The 19,482-nt window shown below is 44.2% G+C and overlaps 1 protein-coding gene across 1 annotated transcript in view; it reads left to right on the top strand.

The window, feature by feature from the left end:
• Positions 1 to 19,482, top strand: part of ITPR2 (inositol 1,4,5-trisphosphate receptor type 2) — a 611,059-nt gene that overhangs the window by 74,940 nt on the left and 516,637 nt on the right. The window lies entirely within an intron of this gene.

The following is a 19,482-nucleotide window of genomic DNA, read 5'->3' on the forward strand; positions in this document are numbered from 1 at the left end:
AGGCTGATAAGTCGCCTGACAAGTCGCGCTGGTGGGAATGGAGTCTAAATCTTATGAACAGGGGCACATACAGCAAAACAACATATATTATTGAGTGAATATGGAAACGATTAACAGTCTGTCATTACAAGTGGATCTGCTTCTAAGAATATTAATTTCCTGTCTGTCTGTTTTTTCTTCACTGACCTGGAACAAGCCTAGAAATGAAGACTAGAAAATTGGGGTGAAGTCAGGGCTGCTGATTTTCATTTTTGTTTCAGATCAGAGACTTAAAGCTGTACTGAAGCATCTACATCACATGTGTCCAACACAAGGCCCCTGGGCCAAATTTGGCCTGCCAGGCCATTTTATGTGGATCTGGGCTTTTTTTTTTTTTTTTTTTTTTTTTTTTAGCTGTAACGTGGCAGAACTCCTATGCACCATCTCTGGCTCTTGCCCCCCACTCCCTGCTTACCACTGTCATTTGTAAGCACAGAAACCTTCTGTGTTTAGGACAGTTTTCATCTCTGTGGCTCTCACAGGACCCTGTCTGCCCTGCACTTACAGCAGGGACCAGGGAGATGCAGGTGCAGTGTGAAATGGCTAAGCTGGACTGTGATCCCCATCTATGCCGGGTACACAGATGCCGACTAATCTCATAGGGCACCCCTGAAACTGCACTCTATACATAGCGCACCCCTGTACCCTGCACTCGTACATAGCGCACCCCAAAGCTCTTCATTATGTACGTAGCGCTCCCCTAAACTCTGCACCTTGTACATAGCGCACCCCTGCACCCTGCACTCAGTATGTACGGCACCCCTAAGCTCTTCACTATGTACTTAGCGCTCCCCTAATCTCTGCACCTTGTACATAACGCACCCCTGTACCCTGCACTCAGTATGTAGCGCACCCCTAAGCTCTTCACTATGTACTTAGCACTCCCCTAAACTCTGCACTCTGTACATAGTGCACCCCTGTACCCGGAACTGAGTATGTAGCATACCCCTAAGCTCTTCACTATGTACTTAGCGCTCCCCTAATCTCTGCACCTTGTACATAACGCACCCCTGTACCCTGCACTCAGTATGTAGCGCACCCCTAAGCTCTTCACTATGTACTTAGCGCTCTCCTAAACTCTGCACTCTGTACATACGGTAGCGCACCCCTGTACCCTACATTAAGTAGATAGCGCACCCCTAAGCTCTTCACTATGTACTTAGTGCTCCCCTAAACTCTGCACTCTGTACATAGCGCATCCTGTACCCTGCACTCAGTACGTAGTGCACCCCTAAGCTCTTTACTATGTACTTAGCGCCCCCCGAACTCTGCACTGTATTCATAGCGCATCCCTGAACTCTGCACATAATGCACTCCTGGTATTTATTGTTGCTAAAAAGATCATGGCACTGTTAATGCAATTTGGCCACACCCACCGTTCATTGTGGTTTGGCGGGGGTGTGTGGTTAAGTTACTGCACCTATTCTCAGAGATAAAAACCATGTATAAATTGATATATTCTTATAGATACGGGGGGCAACCATAATACTGATGCGGCCCGCCATGAAAGTGAGTTTGACACACCTGGTCCAGATGATCTAGACAGCCAGGCAACTGGTATTTCCGGGAAGCAGAAGGCAGCCTTCATATTCTCTCACTACAGTTTCCTTTAATAAGAGTATTGATTGCCATTTTAAGCAAGCTTCTGACAGGCTTTAGCTGGCATTAGTGAGCTTTAAAGCCCATCAGTCTGCCAACAATTTGTTTAAAGTGGCTTCCAGCACTGCTTTCAGGATCTGTATTCAGAAAACATGGGATAGAGCAGAAGAAAGGGAAACTCTTAGAACTGGGAATGGGCTCAGACGTGTTTGAGATCCCACTTGCCCAATCCCGCCAGGAAGCCGACACTGCACACAGCCAATCACAGGCAGTGAGACATTTCCCGATCCTCAGCTGCACAGATTGGAAAATGTCTCACTGCCTGTGATTGGCTGTGTGCAGTGTCGGCTTCCTGGCGGGATCGGGCAGGTGGTATCCTGAACACTCCCGAGCCTGTCTCTATTTAGAATACAGATATGAGAGCTGCCATTGCCATCTTCATTTTGTGTAAGCTCTGCCAACCTTGCGTTACTGTTTAGTAAGCCACCAACCTGAACTAAGCAAAGGTATATATATATATGATTAGAGCGGTATTCTATTGCAGCTTACCAATAATTAGACATGGTGCATACATCCGTTTTCTTTTCTTTGGCTCTTTCCCTCTGTTCACTTTGTGATCTGGCCAGATATAACATATATCCTATTAGTGAGACACAACTCTGGAGGAATGAGCACAGGGGGCACAGCAGACATTGTCAGTCTAAAGGTGGGGGGGGGGGGGGGCAGGGGGTAATGTTAAAGTATTAGCAGATTTAGATGCACCAACAAACTGAAGACAAACTTCAACTCACACTTTATAACCAGTTACAGCAAACAGTTGGGATAAAGATTTTGCATGAATAAATAAAAACTGATAATTTGAATCACCCCTGCCAGTGTTAAAGTACATCCAAAGGCAAACCTTCTTTTAGTTTTGGATAGAGTGGAGAAGGGTTAGAATGCCTGTCAGGCTTTATTGCCTTCTGTGCCCCCGCTAGGGAGATTTGCCCTCTCTATGTGTCCTGTTTAATATTATCACTGGCAGGATCAGCAGGTATTTGTGCGACTTTGCAGGAAAGGGGCAAAGAAAAAACTGTAAGTGCAGCAGAGCTGCATGATTAATCAATAAAAAATCGATTGAACCCTCCTCACAATCTTAATTCGGCATTTCCACGATTCATACAGTGCAGGGCTGTTCCCTGCTCACTCACAGCTGTTAAACAAAAAAAAGAGCCTCCCACAAATGTTTATCAACATTGCTAAACGCTGGGAGATAACTATAAACATGTTTTACAATATATCATTTTGTTCAAATAGATTAAGTGCCGGTTCACACTTATGCGATGGGAAGGCTGCGAATTCGCAGCCTGTTCCCGCATCTCAAACGCACCCCTGGCAGTTCACACTGCCATATGCGATACGCTGGGGGTGTCAATGAAATGTTAATGACACCCCCAGTTTGATCGCATATCTCAGTGCGATCTTTACAGTTTGCACAGGATTGGATCGCACAGTGGATCCTGATGCGGCTGCAAAAAAGGGTCCTGTGAGTCTTTGCTGTGGGTGCAGTGCGAATTTAGCCATACAAAGTGTATGGCTAAACTCGCACCGCACAGCTGATCACATGTAATGAAGGAGCAGTGCGCTCCGACATTACATGCGATCGCCGCAGCCGCACATATGTGAACCGGCACTAAGTGTCCATTCACACTAGCGCGACTTGTCAGGCGACATGGTCGCCTGACAAGTCGCGGTCGGTCGCCTGCCATTGATTAGCACAGGACCCGTTCTAATAGGAGCGACACAAGTCGCTCTGACTTAGAAAAAGGGTCCTGTGCTACTTTGGGGCGACCTGGAGGCGACTTGCATTGACTTCAATTATATGAAGTCCGTGCATGTCTCGCCGAGGTTGCGATGCACGCTGTGCAGCGCGACTTCACAGGTCGCCCCAGCAAGTCGTGTCGTCCCTGTCTGAATGGGCTCTAAGAGCCCATTCACACTAGCGCGACTTGTCAGGCGACTTGTCAGCCTGACAAGTCGCGCTCCCTCACAGTCCATTGACCGCTACAGGACCCGTTCTAATAGGAGCGACACAAGTCGCTCCGACTTAGAAAAAGGGTCCTGTACTATTTCGGGGCGACCTCGGAGCGACTTGCAGGGACTTCACATAATGAAATCATAAGTCGCCCCCGAAGTAGTAAGGAGTCGTGTCGCGCTAATGTGAACGGCTCTTAAGGAATGAACTTCGCTCTGTAAATAAAGGCAGTTTAACCACTTAAAGGAGTTGTAAAGTCTCAAGATTTTCCACCTGCATGCATTCTATGCATTAAGGTGAAAAACCTTCTTGGGTGCAGCTCCCCCCAGACCCCCCGTTATTCTTACCTGAACCCGAACATTCCAGCAACAAGCACGGGCTCAGTAGCTCCAGTTGCTGTCTTGGGTCCTCATTGGATAGATTAATAGCAGCAGAAGCCATTGGCTCCCGCTTCTGTCAATCAAATCCAGTGACACAAGAGCGGTGGGGCAGGGCTGGGTCTTGCTGTCTGTGTCAATGGGCGCAGGACTAGGACTCGGGAGTGTGCCTGCACGGGTGCCCCCATGGAAAGCAGATCTCTGTGGGGGCACCTGGTGAAGAGAATGGGCCAGAAGCAATGCGGGGGCACCCCAGAAAAGGAGGATCGGAGCTGCTCTGTGCAAAACCCTTGCACAGAGCAGGTTAGTATAACATATTTTTTAATTATAAAAAACAAAATCTAACCTTTTCAACAGTGTTAATTTAGTCGACTAAAGCATTTTCCTCGACTAAATAATACTATTTTAGTCTACTAAAATACCACTAAAACAAATAGAATTGAGATGACTAAAATACGACTAAAACTAAAATTGCATTTTAGTCAAAAGACTATGACTAAAACTAAATTGAAATTTGACGTCAAAATTAACACTGCACTACCATATAACAATATGTGGGGGGCATCAACTAAGCTGCTAAAACAAAAGAAAATGAAAGAGGAAGTAAACCCTCCTCTGCAAGTTGTACCTATAGGTAAGCCTATGATAAGGCTTACCTATAGATACTGTAAATATCTCCTAAACATGCACCGTTTAGGAGATATTTACCTTACATGCAGCCAGTGACGTCACTGGTGCATGCGCTCTGAAGGAACGGCTGCTGGTGCCATTCCTTCAGAGCCCCGTGCCGCGACCGTCGGCTCCCGCGCGCAGGTGCGGGAGTGACGTAATGGTGGGTCCGGCCAATCAGATGGCCGGATGCCGTGATCCCGGAAGACGGGCGACTGAACATGTCGCCCCTCATACAGGTAGGCAGGCGGCACGGCGGGGGGCTCGTTCTAAGGTAAGTATTTCATAATGAGCTAGTATGCGATGCATACTAGCTCATTATGTGTTTCTCTTTCAGGTTGTAAAAAAAAAAAAGGTTAAATGAGTTTACAACCTCTTTAAGAAAAAGGCTTTCTTATATATTTTTTTGTTAATATTAAATGTTGGTAATATATTCAGGTAATATGTGCAATGGCATTACAGTCAATAGAGTTTACAGTTTTTTGTTTTTTTTTATATTTTCAAGTTGTACTTCTGCTTGTCATAAAGCAATATATTGGTTTATAAAAGTTGCTTTTATTTATAAAATAACATGTTATTAGATTTACTCCTGGAGTATATAATGAGTTTGGCAATTCTAAAGAAATGCTTAAATATTGCATTCAAATTTAATTAAACCCATTAAATTTTAGGCGACTAAAATGTACTGGAGATTTTAGTCGACTAACATACAACTAAAACTAAAACAATTTGGACGACTAAAATATGACTACAACTAAAATAGAAACTTTAGTCAATAGACTAAAATACGACTCAAAAGACAATAACTAAAACTAAATTGAAATTTGATGTCAAAATTAACACCGCTTTACAATCACTTTAAAGACTAAGCCTTTTTCTGACACTTGTTGCATACAGTTAAAATCAGCATTTTTTACTAGAAAATTACTTAGAACCCACAAACTTATATATATATATTTAGCAGAGACCCAAGAGAATAAAATGGCGATTGTTGCAATGTTTTAGGTCACACTGTATTTTCGCAGTGGTCTTTCAAACACCATTTTTAAAAAATACACTTTAACCACTTTACCACCGGAGGATTTTGCTGTCTTACGTCTGGGCCACTTTTTGTGATTCGGCACTGTGCGACTTTAACTGACAATTGCGCAGTTATGCAACACCGTACCCAAACAAAATTTACGTCCTTTTTTTCCCACAAACAAAGCTTTCTTTTGGTGGTATTTGATCACCTGTGCGATTTTTACTTTTTGCGCTATAAACAAAAAAAGAGCAACAATTTTGAAAAAATAACAATATTTTTCACATTTTCTATATGAAATTCCCCCCCAGAAAAATTTAAAAATCAAAATTTTTTATCATTTTAGGGCAATTTGTTTTCTGCTACATATTTTTGGTAAAAAAAAATCGCAATAAGCGTATTTTGATTGGTTTGCGCAAAAGTTTACTAAGGGAAAGATTTCTGACGTTTTTGGTGTTTTTTTAACGAGTAATGGCGGCGATCTATGATTTTTTTTGAGGGACTGCGACATTGCGGCGGACAGATCGGACCCTTGACTGACATTTTTGACACTTTTGGGGGTACCAGTGACATTACTACAGCAATCAGTGCCATAAATATGCACTGTTACTGTAAAAATGACACTGGCAGGGAAGGGGTTAATTTTATTGGAGAGGGAGGGGTTAATGTATGCCTGGTGCTTACTGACATGTGTGGGGGGAGGGGACTATGTGACACAGGGACAGATCGCAGGTTCAGCTACGCTGAACCCTGCAATCTGACCCTGCCTGTCACTTAGGAGATCCGCCCGCTTTGTTTACACAAGCGGGCGGATCTCCAGACTCGATTCCCCGACGATCGGGGAAGAGCGGCGGTGATCACCGCTGCTCCTCCCCTGGCCCGACTCCCGCTGTGACTGAATACAGCGGGAGCGAGTCTCCGGCGGCACGCGCGCCGCCGAGAAGGGGGAGTGTCTGGCGACGTAGGTCTATGTCGCCAGATGATAACGAGCCACTTTGCCGCAGTAGAGCTCTAGTGAGCAGCGGTAAAGTGGTTAATGAATTTTAAAAAAAATAAATAAACAATAAAGTTAGCCCGATGTTTATGTATAATGTAAAAGATGTATTACGCCGAGAATCGTGATCTTTATTCTTAGCAAAAAAATTGTGCAGATAGTTTTAATGAGGTGCTGCAGCTCATATTATTTAATTGGAGGTCATAGCTCTACTTTAAAGTGGACCTACATGTCTGCATAATTAAATTTCTGACATGTCCAGATATACAGCACATACGGCAACTGTATCATTTTTTTTGCCACCTTTTATCATTAGTAAGCCACCTTTGAGCTACACTCAGTGACTTTGCCTGGGCTGAGATGTTGCCACACGTCTGCTGCAGGCATGGTGAAGCGTTTCCTAAATCACTTTTCTGCCAGTGATCAGACTGCAACATTGTAATACATCCAAAATCTGGCGCTAAGGCTGTGATGACACATCAAATGTTGGCCGGTGGAAATCACATAATGGTCCCAGCTGCTGTAGGAAAACACTTGTAGTAGTGGATAAACTGCAGACAAACAGAATCAACAGCGCTCAGGACCTCTCTGTAACCCTGATAACTTCTAATAAATCCACTATGGTCATTAAGTTTTATTAGAACGGCATTCCAGCCTGTAAAAAAAAAAGAAAATAAATAAAAGTCAGCAGCTACAAATACTAAGGACACTTATCTGTCCTTGTTTCAAGCAGTGTCGTCACCCCTAGCTGAACTGTCAATCGGGATCGGGTGCAGGCGCCGGCATCTTCACTACAGGAAGTGAAGCCTTGCAGCTTCACAGCCTGTTTCCTACTGCGCATGCGCTAGTCACGCTGTGCTTTCTGAATGGTCCCGCTGCCTTCTGGGACCTTTGTGTCTCCCAGAAGGCAGCGGGGGGAAGGAGGCAGGGTCAGAAGTTTTGTAGATCGCCGATATGGTGGTGCGGCAATCTTACCCGGAAGTGGGAGCGGGTTCTTATTTTTACACGTACCAAATGTGGCAGTGGATGGGGGGGGGGGGGGGGGTGCCAACAAGCTTAACTTCCCCTTTTGGGTGGAGCTCCACTTTAAAGTCCACGATTAATTGCTGAATAGTCATACAAGCCATATATTGGTGTAAAACAGGTCAGTTTGTCTTGCTATACACCAATATGTGGCTTTTATTACTATTCAGCATATGTTCAATTAACTGCAGACTTTTAAGTGGTTGTAAACCTCAGACAAAAATATGAACAACACGTGTCACTCTATAGTGTGTACTTGTCCCAATTAAAAGCACTAAAGCCCCGTACACACATACCGATTGTCGGCCGTAAATATTCGGCCGCCGACCGATCGGCCGATTGTAGGCTTGTTAGTATGATGCTTCCGACAGCGCATTTTCGGCCGAACAGAATCTGTCCTGCAGGCACTAAATTTTTGTACGCCGACAACAGAACGGCCGATTGTGCGTCAGTCAGTACAGATTTCAGCCGACAGACAGCAGATTAGCAAGACTGGGCATGCTCAGAAAAGAAAAAAGACAAGGAAAGTTAACCATCACATGACATCACTTCTGCAGTCGGCTGTTGGACGACAAAATTCGTGTGCAGTCTTTTGCAGTTTTCAACAGACACGATAGCCCTGGACAAAAGACGGCCGATCATTCGCCCGACGATCGGTACGTGTGTATGAGGCTTAAATCTTAATTTCTGTCTGCTGCTTCGTTCCTCTGCTATCAGCATGAATCACTTCTGACAAGTTTTCCTGACACCAAGAGAAAAAAGGTGACAAGGGAGCTCCAATCAGCTTTCAGAGCTCTCCTCACTGAGCCCTGCAGAGTGTAATTTCAGCTCTCTGCCCCCTTTATTCTGAACTCTCAGACAAGCCTTTACATTTCTAGACTTTGAATGGATGCAGAGAAGAGAAGACTGCAGTTTATGTAGGAGGACTTGTTTAATCTCTGTACATCACCTGAGTATAGTCACTTCACTAGGTATATATAAGGGTTTACAACCACTTTAAAAAAAACTTTTTTTGATGACCAGGTGGGTGTTTATGGTCACACACCCATAGCATATGTCAAGTTCCCATAGTGAATTTATTGAGAGTTATCGATGTTACAGAGAAGGCCCTTAAGGCTCCATTCACACCTGGGCGTTTTCAGCTCCAAAAACGCTCAAAAGAAACGCTTCCAAAACGCCCAACAAGTAAAACCCCATTCATTTAAATGGCCCCTGTTCACATCTGAGCGTTTTGCAAAACGCCTGTAGCTGAAAAAAGTACATGAGCTTCTTTTTGGGCTGATTACCAGCGTTTTTGATAGATGTCAATGAAAAACGCCTGAAAAAATCGCGGTAAAATCGCGGTAAAAATCGCGGTAAAATCGCGGTAAAAAACGCTACGCTCAAGTGTGAATGCAGCCTAATGGTGTTGATTCTGTTTGTCTGCAACCGCAGCAATGTAACAAGTCATACCTTAAGGGGCTACAACATTGACTGATCTATGCCAGGCATTTGTGAACACAGCCAAAAACTGCGCAGACACCAGGATTTACATGATTGGGTCATCCCTGAGCTGGCATCTCAGTCCAGGAGGCAGATGTGACCCTGGATGATGACTGAGCAAAGATGGCTCTGTCCTTCTGGACAGAAAGCAGATAAAGCCAATGTCAGGGGGAGTACTGTGATTTGTGTGAGGGGGAATAAATACCTGGAAGTGTTACACTGACATATTACTTGGCATGCATGCATAACATGATAAAATATATCTGATGTTAGTCCATTTTAAAAAAGCGGTTTTGTCAGCACACTGCATTTAGGTAAGGCCCCTTTCACACCAGCGGACTGATTGGACCCCCTATTGTTCTCTATAGGGTGGCAGATGTCAGCGGACTTGTGTCTGCTGTCACCCGCCGGCATCTGATCTGCTAAAACCAGATGGATGGGGATACGTTTGCCATCCGTCCGGCGGATTGGATCAGAATCAGATGGAAATGGACTTAAAGTCCATTTCCTTCCAAACGCCCGATAGAGAGCAGCAGGCTGTGTCTGTGTCCACTCTACATAGTGAAGCAGACATGGACCTGCCATCTGCCTGTCTAGCAGGGATCAGCGGAGAGATCTCCCTCTGAGGAGGTGGATCCGCATGGATGGATGTGAAAAGGGCCCTAAGCAGGCCATACTGCATTGGAGACACTGACAAATGCAACTGGAGAGAAAAATAAAACATTTTTTTAGCTATTTAGAGAAAAAGAAAATGAAAGCAATATTTCTTCCATCAGTATAAATAAATAAACCGCCATATCTGCACCTAGAAAGGGTTGTAAATAATGTTGCTGTGTGCGGACCGCGGACATCTTAATCCCTCTCTTTCCTCTCTCTTGCAGATACTTGACATGCGAGTGTAGTTGTCAAGGCGATGGGACTTGTGTTCCAGCCTTGGCTTATTCAGGCAAAATTAATTACGAGTTTTTTTTCTCCCTCCTTCCTTCCTGCATCAAAACGTGCCAATTCTGCACGGACAACAGTGTCCTTCACACAAGAGTTCTGACTGCGTCCAGGCCACGCCCAGCTACTGCGACATACATGCTTCCTAGCCAAGGCTCTGCTCTGGCCGCAGACTCGCCATTCTAAACAAGAAACAAAAAATGTGACTTCACATGAAAACCACATCACTGGAACGGTCTTTTCACATTTTATAGATTAAAAAGTTATCCAGTGCTTTTTGGAAAGACTTTTTCGTGCCAAAGTTCATGCCATTTATTTGGGTGGTGGGTTTTATCTCTTAGGTGTAGTTGCATGCATTAAAAAGTGTATTCAAATAAATGAAAAAGGAAGGCCTAAATTGCTACAGTATGCTAGCAGATGTAAGATGTATGAATTGCATAGCGAACTTGTTTTGTAAACCTATCCAGCAGATGGTACACTGATGTTGAATGCCTATGGTATGGTCCTAGTTGGCCGTGCTTGTTGAACAGCCAAAAAAGCTGCTTTTGTATTTTACTTTGTATTAAAGGAATACTGCAGGCAAGCACAGTAAAAATCATTATTGACATGTAGTGAGCTTTTAAAATCGATCTGTATTGTGCAAATAAATGAAAAAGCTCTCTTTGTACCTTATATTTGTTCAAAAGTGCTCAGGTCACATGATATTATTTCCTCAGCTCCCTCGGTCTTTTACAGCAGCTGGGCATGCCATTACTCCCCAGCTGCTGGGCGTGTTCCAACATGAATAATTAATTTTCAGAAGTGACATCGTCATATGTAAGAAGTGTGTGTACTCCCCTGATCGTCCACCCACTGTGCTCCATCACCTCTCCTGCCGGTGTTCTAAAATTTTGTCGGACCCATGAAAATTCCGGACCTCGTCACTTCCGGTGATGTATGTCATAACCCAGCTGGTGCGAGCCCCGGTGCGCATGCGCACAAGACATTTTCAAGGTCCGATGAAATTATAAGACTTAGCGAACAGCTGATTGAGAGGAGGAGGGGCTGAGGTGGGACGCACACACCGCCGCAAGAAAATTGCTGTCACGGGCGAACAATTTTCCCCATAGACGCCAATGTTAAACCCGAGTGTCTCCGGGTAGAGTTTCTGGTTTTCCTGGTCAGTTTGTGGAGCTGTCACGGGCGAACCAAAAGGTACTGGAGACCCCAAAATTGTATCACAGGTAGCCAAGACGCTCCCCTACAGCTGATAAAAATTTGGGGTCTTGGGGATGAAAGGGCGCAGAGCAGTGACCCCGAGAACTGGGCCTCGGGGTCACTGCTCCGCGCCCTTTCATCCCCAAGACTCCAAATTTTTATCAGCCGCAGGGAACGGTCTTGGCCACATACGATAACATTTTGGGCTCTCCAGCACCTTTGGTTCGCCCGTGACAGCAATTTTCCCACCTCAGCCCCTCCTCCTCTCAATTAGCTGTTCGCTAAGTCTTAGAATTTCATCGGACCTTGTCTTTTGCGCAATGCGCACCGGGGCTCGCACCAGCCGGGTTATGATGTAGCGTCACCGGAAGTGACGAGGTCCTGAATTTTCATGGGTCCGACAACATTTTAGAACACCGGCTGCTGCAGGGGATGTGTCACAATAGAGAACCAGGAAGGGGTCGGTAAATATGTAATTTACCAGCTCCTTCCTTTTCTGAATGGACAGAGTCATAGTCAGTAACATTGTAAAAAAATTAAATGAAATAAAAAAAAAATAATACAATTAAAATGCCAAAAAATAAAAACTACTGACACCAGTGGGTGAACTTCCAGGATTGCAAAGGTCACACTTGCGACCAGGCCCTGGCATTCCACCGGGGAGTGCCCCAAGATGGCAGGAAGGGGGCCCACTGCAGAACTTGTGAAAGACTGTGGGACCGTAATAAAGGACCTTGCGACGAGAGTAAAGGGCCTCAGGATCAGTAGGAAGAGTCCCAGGTTTGAAGAAAAGGGCCCCGGCCAGGGGTCTGGGGGGCCCTTCATGGTTTCTTGCACCGGGGCCCTGAAGGTTCTAGTTACGCATCTGATACTTACCATTCCTGATTGTCTTCTTCTCTCTCTCTCTCTCTCCCTCTCTCTCAGGAAGCTGTTAGCCAAAACGAGGCTTTGAAGACAGGATGATATCCTTCTCTATCTGACTAAGGAGAGGAGGGATGGGGGTGGGGCTGGGCGGGGCTGGGCAGGACAAGGGAGGTTGTAATGAATAGTAGGCATGCCTGGGCAAGATAGAAGGACAACCTTTTCAAGAAGTAAAAGGCAACATGCAAATTTCAGATAACAAGAAATAGAGTTGTCAGTGAAGAACAGGAAGAAGCTGTTTGTCCAGCTTAGATAAGACTTTCTAAGCTCCACAAGCAGCTAGCCAAAAAATGAATAATATCAAAAGATAAAGATATTTAACATACAAATAATAGGAAAAAAATCATTTTTGACTGGAATTCCCATTTAAACCAAAAGGTCTAATATACCTTAAACTCCATGCTCTCATGGTAATTGTATTGGTATTTATTAGTGGGGTCTACATTAACCTCCTCACGCCTAAGGGTAAAACAAATGTTAATGCCTAAGCACAATTTTGTAACTTTGACATTGTTAGTAAGCCTTGTACATATGGTCACAACTACTTTGTGTATCCAGGTGGATTATACCTTGTTGTTTTTCAGGACAAATTGTGCTTTTTTTGGTGGTAAATGTTATCTGATATCTCCTGTTTTTTTTTTTTTTTTTTTTTATGATCAAAGGAAAACTGGCCCAAAATAGTAAAAAAAGAAACTTTTTTTTTTCTTTTAAATTTAGCTATTTATTTCTTGCTATTATCATAACTTACCACCAAAGAACAATCCAAAATAAATTCTCCTGCTCCTGATGATTGCAGCGATACCCCATATGTGTATGTTGTTGTTTGTACCCGTAGTACAGCTCAGAAACAATGGTGCGCAGTTTTTTTTTTTTTATCCTGCCTAAGAGCCAGTTCACATATATGCGATGAGAGACATCGCATGTGATTCGCAGCGTACTGCTCTGGAACTCACATGCGATGTCTGTGCGATGCAAATTCAGCCATACAGATTGTATGGCTGAATTTGCATCGCATTCGGTCACAACTCGCACCAGAATTGGATTGCATTGATGTGACACCTATGCGATCTGATTAATGTCCGAAGTGACAGTTTGCACTGTGATATGCGAACTGATCTGGGGGTGTCGTTAACTTTGTATTGACACCCCCAGCGATTCACATATGGCAGTGTAAACTGCCTGCGAGTTGAATGCAATGCGGAAACCCGCAGTAGATTCACAGGGTTCCCGTCTAGCATATGTGTGAACTGAGACTACAACACACTGACACTGATACTAATTTAAAAAAAATATATATATTAAATTCTACCCAAAATATGCTGACCGTGACCTTTGACCCTGACCTTTGTCAAAGACTTGGCCCTAACACTAATGTTGGTAAAGAGTGGAATAAATTGCGCTCAACACTTAACACAACCAAAAAGTGCTTGTGTGCATAAATATGTGAATAAATGGTTATAAATAAATAAATATATACAAAATCCTAAATGTGAAAAGGTCCTTGGTAAATAAATAACAACAATCTTTAAAGTGCCCAGTGCAATACAGATCTCTCAGCAATGACTGAATATCACTCCAACTTCAAGTGAGGGACCTCCACCTTAAGAAACTTTTCTCCACCCAGTGCTCGGGGTAAATACTTCTTACCAAAGCTGATGGACCCCTTAATTACAGGGGGTCAAAAACAGCGTAGATGGTCCACAAATGCCTCCAAGCTATCCTTCAGGTCCCTTGATATAAGACTCAGCTCGCATAAGGAACTCCAAGTATTTCAGGATATTTGTGGGGAGAAAGATAAGGAAACTCCGATAGTGTAGTATGTTCTGGTAATTAGGGTTTATTAATGAAATTGCACTTACTCAAAACATTAGATTCAAATGCCTTCATGCAGTAAATGCAGCATGGGTTCGGTGTACGGGACGCTCCTATGCTTCTGCGTATCACCAACCCGGAACTCCACGGTCTCACGTTCCCGTTATAGGGAACGTGAGACCGTGGAGTTCCGGGTTGGTGATACGCAGAAGCATAGGAGCGTCCCGTACACCGAACCCATGCTGCATTTACTGCATGAAGGCATTTGAATCTAATGTTTTGAGTAAGTGCAATTTCATTAATAAACCCTAATTACCAGAACATACTACACTATCGGAGTTTCCTTATCTTTCTCCCCACAAATATCCTGAAATACTTGGAGTTCCTTATGCGAGCTGAGTCTTATATCAAGGGACCTGAAGGATAGCTTGGAGGCATTTGTGGACCATCTACGCTGTTTTTGACCCCCTGTAATTAAGGGGTCCATCAGCTTTGGTAAGAAGTATTTACCCCGAGCACTGGGTGGAGAAAAGTTTCTTAAGGTGGAGGTCCCTCACTTGAAGTTGGAGTGATATTCAGTCATTGCTGAGAGATCTGTATTGCACTGGGCACTTTAAAGATTGTTGTTATTTATTTACCAAGGACCTTTTCACATTTAGGATTTTGTATATATTTATTTATTTATAACCATTTATTCACATATTTATGCACACAAGCACTTTTTGGTTGTGTTAAGTGTTGAGCGCAATTTATTCCACTCTTTTCACATTTATGCGTTTTATACGTTTTTATTGCAGCTTGCACTATGGAAGCAATTCCTCTTATATATATTTAATTAATTTATGACAATTTGATTGATTAATTTATTATCGAATATCACCAATTTTGCGCAGTTTCTTTTGGGCCACCAAAATTCTTTTCACTAATGTTGGTAAACCTTGATCTTGTTATTTTTTTCATTCTTTATTTTAGTTTTTATATGATTTTACTTTTTTTTTTTTTTTTTAATACACTTTGGTTTACATTTTTCTTCCTGCAAAGGAAGGAAGATACAACATATCTTTCTCTTCATTCAGAAGGGGAAGTAAACACATGGGCGAGCTCACAGTGACTGATCACTGTGATAGCCAGTCAGAGGCTATCACAGCAATCAGGTGACCCGGAACTGAAAGTCCCCAGTCCTGATTGTTAGTACAAGACCGGGGACACTCGTAGAGCGTGCTGGGAGCGTTTTTTGCGGCGCTCTTCCAGCACAAAGGGAGATACGCATATATGTGGCCCCATGGAAAAAAGCCAACATCCGTGAGGTCTCATATATGTGTGCGGTTGGTGGGAAGAGGTTAATGAACACCAGTATATGGAATTTTGTATGCTGGATGGTCTGTGATCTTCACATCAGCCATTATATGCACCATGCACACTATTACATTGCTCTAACATTCACACGTTACATGTGTTGGTTCATTCTGAATGGCACTCAATACACCTTGCTGACATGCCTTGCAGCGTGCTACTAGAAATGCTGCATGTATCGATTTTGTTGAATGATCTGCCTTAAAATGGTTATAAACCTGAGGCACGAAAAATGAACAAAGCATATCCCTCTTTAGTATGTCTCAATCCAGAGCACTAAGTGTAATTTCTGTCTGTTGCCTTATTCCTCTGCTATCAGCCTTTGTCACATCTGATGAGTTTTCCTGACACCAAGAAAAAATTGGTGACAGGGGAGGAAGCTCCAACTGATTGACAGCCTCAGCTCTGTTCGTTTGTGCCCGATCCCTGTGTCCCTTCCCTCCAGTCAGCTGTCAGAGCTCGCCTCATTGATGTAACTTCTCCACCCCCTGCTTTTCAGAGCTGAGGGATCCTGTATAAATTCTGCATTTTGAATGGATGTAGGAGACAGATGGTAGACAGGCACAACTTATATATGAGGATTTGTTTCATCTCTGTGTATCACCTGGGGCCAGTCACTTCACTGGGTATATGTAAGGGCAGGGCTCGACAAAACCCAGGCGCCAGGTCGCAATGGCGAATGGAAATTGCGTCCTGGCGCCTGGGTTACCCCTCTGCAGTTGTCGGGATCCTCCCATGTTGCTCACTCGCGGGTGTGCGGACTAGCATCGGGCTGGCCGATAATTGAGGCCACGGCTTTGCAGCCTGCTGAAGCGGAATACATGCTCCTATGTGAAAACTGGAGGACTCTGGTGGACGGTGGTGTGATAAGCACGGCTTGCTCTCACTGCCTGTCCACCTCCAACATCATCTTCCCAGGTTGACAGCTGGGCTTGATCAGTCGCCGCTTTCCTTACTGCCGCTGAGTGGACAGGGAGTGCCGTCTATTAGTGCCACCTCATCAGTGCTGATCAGTGCCACCTCATCAGTTCTTGTCAGTGCCCATCAGTGCCACTTGTCAGTGCAGCTTATCAGTGCCACCTATCAGTGCTCATTAGTGCCACCTATCAGCACCACCTGTCAGTGCAGTTCATCAGTGCCACCTAAACAATGCAGCCTAATCTGTGCCCATTAGTGCTGCCTGTCAGTGCCCATCAGTTTCCCCTCATCAGTGCCGCCTATCAGTGCCCATCAGCGCATCCTTATCAGTGCCCATCAGCGCCCATCAGTGCAGCCTCATCAGCGTTGCCTATCAGTACCCATCAGTGCAGCCTATCAGTGCTTATCAGCGCCGCCTCATCATTGTCGCCTGCCAATGCTACCTCATCATTGCCCATCAGTGCCATCTTTTTTTTTTTCCATTTTATTTTTTTTAATCACTTGGCACCAGGCGTGAGCAATTCTTATTGCCTGATGCCCCAAACATGCAGTTCTGGGCGCTGGGCAGCGGATTTAAAAAGCCTGCTCCCAACCTTGTTTGCTGGCTTGTAGATTCTAAGCAAATTTGTCAAGCCCTGTGTAAGGGTTTACCCCCCCACTTTAACGCAATGCACCTCCGTAACGTAGGGGAGATACTGTATTAAACTGTATTTTAATTGTACTGTCTGCCCTTATGTTGTAAAGCACTGCGTAAACTGTTGGGACTGTATAAATCCTTTATAATAATATACTACTCTGTAGAACTCAGGCCCAACAACATTGGATTTCTGGCAGATCAAGAGTTTTTCCGCGCTTGTAGCATTTTTAATGGGACAAAATGAGAGAAAATTTGCAGAGATGCACTGATTTTGTTGTTTTATGTTGCCTGGACATACACTTTAATGTGTGCCATAAGAATAGCACCGTTTACGAGATATTTACTTTAGATGTAGCTGGTGACATCACTGGCGCATGCGCTCTGAAAGAACGGCATACCCAGCGGGAGTGACGTCATCGCTGGCTTGCCAATTTATATCACTGAAGCCAGTGAACCCAGAAAGAAAACTGGGTGAAGATGGAAGCACCTTCAGTGGTGACAGCGCGCCAATGGAGGGCTTCGGTTTCATGTAAGTCTGTCATAATGCGATGCATACTGGCACATTATGACCTAAACTGCCCTGGGCACAACTTTTTTCTTTTTTACTACCGCTTTAATGGTGTGATCTCATTTTAGTGTCAAAGGTGCCATTGCCCTATTAATCAGGGGGTAGTGTCATTGATTAATGGAAAAAAATAAGCACCAGCAATAAAGAGCATATTTAGGCCTTGTTCACACGGGCTTACCTAAGTTTACACCCATGCAAGGGCTGTGTTTGTCTGCATGGGAATGCACAAGTGTCCTGTGCATCCCAATGCAAGCAGTCTTATTTACCTTATGGTAAACGTACCTGAAAATGAAGCCCTTCCAGCGCGGAGATGTCAGAGCTGCAGGTGCTCCCATCTTCACCCATCTTGCTTCCGGGTTTGCAGACTCCAGCTCTGTGACTGGCCAGAGCCACGATGTCGCCATTTACGGCACAGCGCTCTGAAGGAACGGCATGGGTGACTGTTCCTTTAGAGCACATGCGCCAGTGATGTCACTGGTTGCATATACAGTAAATATCTCCTAAACGGTGCACGTTTAGGAGATATTAAAGAGGTTGTAAACCCACCTCACAAACTTTTACCTATAGGTAAGCCTATATTAAGGCTTACCTATAGGTGCTATAAATATCTCCCAAACTTGCACCGTTTAGGAGATATTTACAGTGCATACTGCCGATGACGTCATCGGCGCAGGCGCTCTGAAGGAACGGCCACCCGTGCCGTTCCTTCAGAGCTCAGTGCCGTGAACGGCGGTGATGTAATCGCGCCTCCGGCCAATCAGATGGCCGGAGGACGCGAACCCAGAAGCAGGACGGCCCGACATGTCGTCCGTCCTGTCGCTGAGGTGGCGGCACGGCGGGGCTTCGTTTTAAGGTAAGTACTACATAATGAGCTAGTATGCGATGCATACTAGCTCATTATGCCTTTCTCTTTACAGGGCTTTTTTTTCCTCTGTTTTTTTGGGGGACTTTACTTCCTCTTTAACACTACCTATAGGTAAGCCTTGTTATAGGCTTACCTATAGGTAAAAGCCAAAGATGGAAGTTTACTTCCCCTTTAAAGTGTTACAAAAACCCACAACAGTCAAATCAGTCTGTATATGCAGTAAAGCATGCTTGTTATACTCACTATGAAACCTAAGGGGTTAATACTCCGCATTGTGTAGAAAAGGCTGTTTGATACTGTCTTCTCTGATCCTCCCCTTCTTTTACTGTCCCCAATCCATCTCCTGATAGAACAGAGCCTTGGAGTCACTCTGCATATGCTCAAATTGGTGTGTATTGCTAGAGAGTTTTTTTTTTCTTGGGAGGGTGCATGTGATCAGCACAGGACCAATCAGTACTGTCCAGACATAAGGTCAGGAGTCCCACAGCCTCGTAGGACAGTCAGAGGAGACTAAAAAATCCTTCTACAAGCTTAAACTAGACACTGATAGAAGTCACAAGACTGCTAAATACTGCTGATGAGAAAAGGTATTTAGCAGTTTATATTTACTAAAATAATTGCATTTCCATGTTCTGTGTACTGTGGGAGACCGGATATAGTGAATGCAGGGTCCTGGATTTAGTAACACTTTAAGTATGCCCATGTGAATGAGACCTTACGAAACAGTAAATCTTATATTCAGCAAAAATTCTCTGCAGGTGAATCTTCCAGGTTCATGTGTTTTAAATAGGTGGCACTAATCTCACACTGATAAGCAGACCCCTAATTGTTTAGACACAGTGACAGTCCTGTTTCTTTAGCTTTTTCAGCCTTGAGCAACTCCAATGTATTTGCAGGATTACATATATTTTTAGTAATCCTGCAATGTGTCATTGTTGATTCTGCTAATCTTAGCCAGTTTTGAACTTTTGCTTTGTCAATATTTGATCCTTTGATGTTCAGAACTCGAATCATATTGAAGATGCTTCTCTTTTTTTTTTTTATGTCCATA

This window comes from Pelophylax lessonae (genome assembly GCF_965119305.1).
Source record: "Pelophylax lessonae genome assembly, chromosome: 4".
Lineage (NCBI taxonomy): Eukaryota > Metazoa > Chordata > Amphibia > Anura > Ranidae > Pelophylax > Pelophylax lessonae.